We start from the raw sequence: 7821 nt of genomic DNA, 5'->3' as shown, positions 1-7821 counted from the left end.
TTCCCGAACGCAAAGTTATTTTTAGTTTTTATTTTTATTTTTGTTTTTTATTTTTATTTTTATTTTAATTATTTCATTTACTTTTTATTCTATTTATTTCATTTATTTATTTCATTATATTATTTTATAACTTTACATTTGCGCGTATCTAATATTTAGGAACAGCGCGATGTGTCGCGCTCGATGTAACGTGAAGAAGGAAGGAAAGAAGGAAAGATATAATGTGAAGACAGAGATATATTTATCTAAGCAATTATATATTTACCATACTTACTGGTTTTACCATATGCAGCTTCATATTTTCTCCCTTTTGACGCTTTCCGCAACTACTCGCTCGCAAAGATCTAACGCAGATTCGCTTAATACGGGCGCGACGATACGTAGCGCGATGCTGTCGAATGTCGGCGCGCGTAATATGATACGGCAGGAAGGAAGGTGGATGAGCGTAGAAAAGATGGAATGAATAATGATAAATACTGAGATATATAGAATATTAATAAACATTTATTACTCATGTAACGCATGATATACAAAATTATGTGAAGTATATAAAATCAATTCACATTCAATATGTAAGTTTTTATCATAAATCTTACGCAAGGTATTTATAGCATCGCATTTGTGCATAATACAATTTTGACATAAATATGTAATGAAATATTTAAATTTATCGCTTACACTATTTGTACATTGATACAAATCGAAATATACATGCTCAACACATTGTTCGAGTTCAAACATGAAGAGCATGGTCGATGGTTTCATATATAAACGCCTATCACACAAAGATAATTTCACAGTGGCCACATCGCGTATTTTAACAAGTTCAATCACAAAGTCTTGAATCACTAATGACGACGGAGTAGTCGACTGCACCAATCGCTCGATATCAACCTTTTTTTCGACGAACGCCGTCCACGTAGCACGAGGCAGGACGATGCGGTTGCCTCAAGTGTCACCGATCGCAATTTCCACGTGAGACATTGGTCCCACGGCAATCCCGATCTCCAGAAACTTGTACGCTGTCGGTATCAGCGCAAACACCCTCCTCAAAATGCTACGTGCACTGCAAGGAACAACAAACGAATAAGCAGTCTGCAGAAAACATTTTTGCAGATATAAGTGATATACTTACTTGCACGGTTCATGCTGAACATACGAGAATCCATACTGATAATGTCGAAATCGTCTGAGTGACTGATGCAGTAACATCGTTTCACCTCCTTTTAATCTTAATCTCCCTCCTTCCATCCGACGCTATTGTATGCAGCCGAAAACCTCCGTTCACCCATCCCAACATCTTTGTGAATAAGGAAATCCAATATATAGCACTGACATGCAAAAATCGTTGATTATACTACACAATCCTTATATTCAGTATAACTAAATTGTTTCTTTGAATGAATCGGACACCGAGTAGTATTACGTGTTAAAACGTTGTGGAAACCAATTTCCCGATTGCGAACCAATTGCTCGATCGATAAACATATACGGTTAGCCATGTTTGCGCAGACTAACATTGCGCGATCCTCAACGATATTTATATTTTCATTCCCACTCAACAATAGTTAAAAATGCAACATTGCGAATATGCGGCGGCAGAGTTTAAGAATTTATGCAAAAGACACGCCTGATGAGATCATTATTGTAATTTAATACCACAAAAATGCGTACCTAGCAACAAAAGATTTTTAGACACATCCGGCGATGAAATCATCAATGTAATTTGATACTACAAAAAATGCAATGTTTGTGAAAACACGTCGCAACATGTTTCGCGATGACATCATCAATTTAACACCTGCAAAAATGCATACCTTGCAACAAAAGATTTTAGATACATCCGATGATGAAATCATCAATGTAATTTGATACCACAAAATGCAGCGGTTGCGAAAAAGTTGTTCAATATGATGCAATTATAAAACAACAATGTTAGATTTAGCGTAATGAAAGAATTTTTCAAGGACATTTAAAATGTTTCACGATGACATCATCAGCATAAATAGCACAAATAATGATAAAACTGTAAGGATTTAGGCGTATCACATCATTAGTCAATCTAATAGCAAAAGTGATAACATGGAGCGAGATTTGATTGAGCAAGCTACTCTGCTTAAGAGAAAAGTACGTCGCGTGGGAACAGCGATGCGACGAATTTATAGAATCTCTGGAAGAACAGAACCGTATTAAACGCCCGCGATTATCGACCGGTAATAGACAATCGGTGACCGCATGTATCGCGCGACTTGAAAGCTTGAAGGATTCCGTGCGCGAACGATTTGTGCACGTAGGCGCAGGATATGGACTTCGATGGCGCGAGATCGAAATGGCGTTCGAAAGCCGGATTCTAACAGGCGCGGTAATAAACTCTAATTATATCGAACCTCGCCGAATCCTCGAAGACGTGAGTGAAATTGTGCTCGAGAGTGTGCAGTGTGTTTTACAGAGATATGACTCTTTAAAAATAAATACAGTATTTAACGGTGAATTCATGGCCGGTGACAAACGCGCGAACAAGAGTATCACCATCCGGAACTATGAACTATATCAATGCACAGATTTGCGCGAGTGGTACATGTCGCGCGTCGTCGAGCCAATCCTAGCATCGCTTGAAGAATTTCAAGAACATGACAGCGGGTGGGCACTATCACGTATCCTCAATTTAACGGTAATAAATTAACGCGTAAACGCGAATAAATTAAATCCTCTGCGCGGGATGTCATATCAAACTCCCGCGAGAAATTATGCTGAAGAGAGCGGTGATCAACGTGCGATCCACAGACAATGGGTGTTTCGCGTGATTGGTTGCAGCCCTGCATCTAGCCCAAAAACATGTGGACAGGGAATCATCGTATCCGCACTACTCATCGGTATTGAATCTCCAAGATATTCAGTTTCCGATGAAGTTACATCAAATCAAAAAATTTGAAACTCTCAACAACATTTCCATCAATGTATATGCCATCGAGAAGAGAATTGTGCCGATACGACTCGCCGACCGATAGAGGAGCAAGCATGTAAACCTCTTGTACGTGGAGGATGATAGCGCGGGACGTTTCGTGCTGATCTGTCCCGCCTTGTCAGTTCGCAAATCAATAGATATGGGCACAAGAAATATTTCTGCGATAGGTACGTATAAATAATAATAATAATAATAATTTTTTCAAATGCCTCCACTACTTTAACTCAAGCACAAAACTGGAGACTCACAGTGAGGATTGTGGGAAATTGAACGATTGTACGATAAGGCTACCGAGCGAGGACGACAAGTGGTTGAGCTTCCGCAACCACTGCAGGAAGGAGTCCGTCCCGTTCGTAGTCTACGCCGATCTTGAGTGCACATTGGAAAAGATGAATAGTGATTCACAATCCGCTACGCACATGTACCAACATCACAACGTCTTCAGTATCGGGTATTACGTGCACTGCTCCTACGACAGCTCGCTGTCAGGCTACCGATTTTGCCGTGACAAAGACTGTATAGCGTGGTTCGCGGAAGAATTAAAAAATCTAGCACACAGTGTACAGTCGACAACTTCAGTTAATGTTCCCATGGCGGATTTCACGCGCGACGACTGGGAAAAATTTAACAGCGCCTCGCATTGTCACATATGCGAGAAATCGTTTACACCAGACGATACGCGGGTACGCGATCACTGCCACTTAACCAGACTATACAGAGGCCCCGCGCACTCAAATTGCAATCTAAATTATAAGGATTCGCATTGCATACCCGTAGTTTTCCATAACTTATCCGGCTACGACGCTCATTTCATTATCAAGGAAATTGCCACCCGTACGAAGGACGTGTTGATCTTTTACCGATAACTAAAGAAAAATACATCTCATTCACCAAACATGTTGACAGTACCAAAATCAATCAAAAGAATTGTATATAATTACGCTTCATAGATTCATATAGATTTCTCGCTTCTAGTTTAGATAAATTGGCATCTTTTCTCAACAAAGATAAGCTGCGGGCACTGCGACGCGAATTTTCTGATTTATCGGAAGAAGATTTTAATCTTTTGACGCGAAAGGGCGTCTTTCCGTACGAGTACATTGACTGCAGTGAAAAATTGAACGAATTGTGCTTGCCGCCTCGCCAGTCATTCTACAGTTCATTGACGGACAATACGGTATCTGAGAGTGATTACGCGCACGCCGTCAACGTGTGGCAGCGGTTCTCCAAACGCTCGGTGAATATAGCGATCTGTATCTAAAAACGGATGTATTGTTGTTGACCGACGTCTTTGAAAATTTCCGCAACAGTTGCGTCGCGAGTTACGGGCTCGACCCCGCGTACTATTACATCTTACCGGGCTTCACATGGGATGCTATGTTGAAGTATACAGGTGTAAAATTGGAACTGCTCACAGACATTGACATGGTCATGTTTGTCGAGCGCGGAATACGCGGTGGTCTGAGCCAGTGCTCAAACAGGTACGCGCGAACCAACAACAAATACATGCCGTCGTACGATCCATCGAAACCGTCATCGTACTTGATGTACTATGACGTTAACAACCTCTACGGCTGGGAAATGTGTCAACCACTGCCTTACGCCGATTTTCGATGGGTCGATGACGTGCACAATTTCAATCAACTTTACGACCATCGCGTTAGATTCACCGACAGTCTATATTCTCGAGGTGGACTTGGAATACCCTCAACATCTCCACGACGCGCACACTGACCTACCGTTCTGTCCGACGCGCGAGAAACTACCCGGCAAGCACGAGGACAAGCTCCTCGCAACATTATGTCATAAGCAATGATACGTCATCCACTATCGCAACCTGCAGCAGTGTACTCGTCACGATCTCCGTATCGCAAAGGTTCACCGTATACTACAATTCGCGCAAGCTCCATGGCTTCGCGATTATATGTATAGAATTAAACACCAAATTTAGAACATTGGGAAGAATGATTTTGAGAAAAATTTATATAAACTGATGAATAACGCGGTATTTGGCAAAACCATGGTGAATGTGCGCGATCGTGTCGACGTAAAATTATTAACAAAATGGGAAGGTAGATATGGTGCGGAGGCAATGATCGCCAAACCAAACTTCCACAGTCGTAGCGTCTTTTCGGAGAATCTGGTCGCGATAGAATTGCGTAAGCTCGAGGTGAAGTTCGACAAACCGATATACGTGGATATGTGCATCCTCGATATATCTAAAATGTGTTTGTACGAATTTCACCACGAGTACATGGCACCGCTGTTTCGCGATAAATGCAAAATTATATGTATATTGATACTGACAGTCTCATATACCATGTGGAATGTGATGACATTTACAACATCATGAAACGCGACCTCAATAAATTTGACACTAGTGATTACTCTATCGATAACGCATACGATATTCCGCTCGCTAATAAAAAAGTTCCAGGCCTAATGAAAGATGAGAACAACGGTGCCATCATGACTGATTTCGTCGGGCTTAGAGCGAAAATGTACTCTTTACGTGTGCAAGGAAAGAAAGATACGAAAAAGGCAAAGGGTGTCAAGAGCAGCGTTGTGGCAAAATCTATAAGTTTGAGGATTACACACGCTGCTTGAACGACACAATCGAAATGACGCGCAGACAGTCGTGCATTAGATCAAAATTGCATGAGGTGTACATGATATCGGAAACGAAAATTGCTCTTAGTCCGCACGATGATAAATGGTATATCGTATCAGGTTCCACCGACACGCTGCCATGGGGACATTACCGGTGTAAATAAAACGCATATGTATTAAATGTGTAATATGTATAATATGTATATAATGTGTAATATGTATAATATGTGTACAATGTATAATATGTATAATATGTATGAAATGTATAAAATGTATAATATGTATAATATGTATAATATGTATGAAATGTGTAATATATATAATATGTATAATATGTACAAAATGTATGATATGTAAAATTTGTGTACTATGTGTAATATTTAATATATATTATATATATTTATAATGAATATATGTAATACTTTAATGTATAATATAATGTATAATTTTATAATACATTGTCTTTATGAATCCATGAATTGTGCGAATTGTCAAATCCCAACCATTTCACGTAAACCTCGTTTCCCTTCTTACGCAACACTTTTTCAACGAGATACACGTCAGGATTAGCGACGCGATGCAGTTCGTATTCGTAGAATCCTCCAACGATGGATTTTTCGCGAGAATTTTCCAATAGATACGTCACTAGATTAGTTTGTTGCACTTTGATGATTTTAAAGACATTCGTAGTCCAATTCGGCGTGTATCCTTTCTCAAAGATCGTTTTGAATTTGCTCACGCGAACCGAGTCACCCACTTTGAATCGCGTGGGTGCGGCAATCTTTACATGATTGTACACCGTGGTTAAGAGCCTTCCAGCGATCGCAGGGGTAACATCGATGGGTCCCATACTGATAGTTCGATGCTTTCGCGCGTTGTAATCTGATACAAGGCGTGGTAGCATGTCGATCCATCTATAGTTTCCACATATCATTTTCGGTTCGATTGAACCGTTCAACGACCGATGCCTTCATTACAGAATATATAGAGTAATGATTGATGTTGTATTTCTTCAAGAGTTTCTGCACATTCGAGTTGTAAAATTCCTTTCCTCTGTCGGTCTGCAAATTTTTCGGACATCTTCCATCGTCTCGAATTATCTTTGCAATCGCTTTTGTCACCTCGTTCCCGCTCTTGGCTTTGAGTGGTACGGCCCGCGTGCTTACTCAACACATCGATAACGGTGAGAATGTAGTGGTAACCTCTGTTGCAGCGTGTATACGGACGCATCTCAACCACATCCGCCTGCTACAGGTCATCGTATCCGTGTACTATGACGCGTCTTCTTGGAAAATTTCTTCTCGCTGCAGCATGTAATTCATCAACCAGCGATCGCTTCTCAGTCATTACAATTATTCACTTCTCGAATCGTCTTTTCAAATTCGTTTAGCATAACTTGCACATTATTTTGGAATAATTTCATCTTCCTCTTGATTTCGTCAAGTCGATCTTTCAAATCTTGAACACTCTGCTGCACGTATCGTTTGTTTGCTGCATCAGCATCATCCACTGGTAGCACTAAACGTCGAATCTTGAGTGACTTTGCATCAAAGTCGGCTGCGACTACGCAAAGAGCGTTATCGCGTACGTAATTTCTGAGCGATCCGCTCCATTGATAGTACGATACGTTTCCTCCTCCGAGCGATAGTCCAAACTTGCTGATCGGCATTTCAATATCGACTGAATGACGCGTATCGCGCTACATCAATTTATAATGAGACCGGCTTCTCGAAGTTCCTCGATAATCGACAGAATCTCGTTGTCGTGACCATTATGCCCCGTCTGGCGCGAAGTCTCAAGCAATCGAAGACGATCCACAAGTTCGTTGGGATCGTCCCAATGAATGTAGTCAATCTTATTATCATTTAGTGTCATGGCGCGCGGTATATCGGATCTTTTGTTTATACCCGTTCCAACTTTTTTACCCAACACCAATGGCGCGATTATATTCTTATACTTGTACCCCTTGTTACCTACTACTTGATTATCGCGCAACAATTACAATTGCTTGGTGAGAAATCCTGCGACGGAGCCTAAGGTTGAATTATTCAAAGTGCAGTGGCGGATGCCTCATGTTACATTAAACGAGATGAATAAATTGTCAATGCTGCGAGCATTGGAAAGCGGTCGTTATCTGAGCATGAGTTTTCGCTCGTGGGATCTGTACGAGTATCCTCTGTGACAGAGTACTACCAAACATTCATGGTCCGTCAAAACGGCGACTCAGCTTGAGAAGCTGCGATACG

At 40.9% G+C, this 7821-nt stretch overlaps 1 pseudogene; it reads left to right on the top strand.

Moving 5' to 3' along the window:
- The first annotated feature begins 4958 nt into the window (after positions 1–4958).
- LOC108730821 (uncharacterized) lies at positions 4959–6892 on the top strand (annotated as a pseudogene).
- The last annotated feature ends 929 nt before the right edge of the window (positions 6893–7821 follow it).

The sequence above is a fragment of the Mycetomoellerius zeteki genome, unplaced genomic scaffold (genome assembly GCF_001594055.1).
Source record: "Mycetomoellerius zeteki isolate Tzet28-1 unplaced genomic scaffold, Tzet1.0 scaffold966, whole genome shotgun sequence".
Lineage (NCBI taxonomy): Eukaryota > Metazoa > Arthropoda > Insecta > Hymenoptera > Formicidae > Mycetomoellerius > Mycetomoellerius zeteki.
Note: the sequence above shows the minus strand (reverse complement) of the source record. Positions and strands in the feature narration are given on the sequence as shown.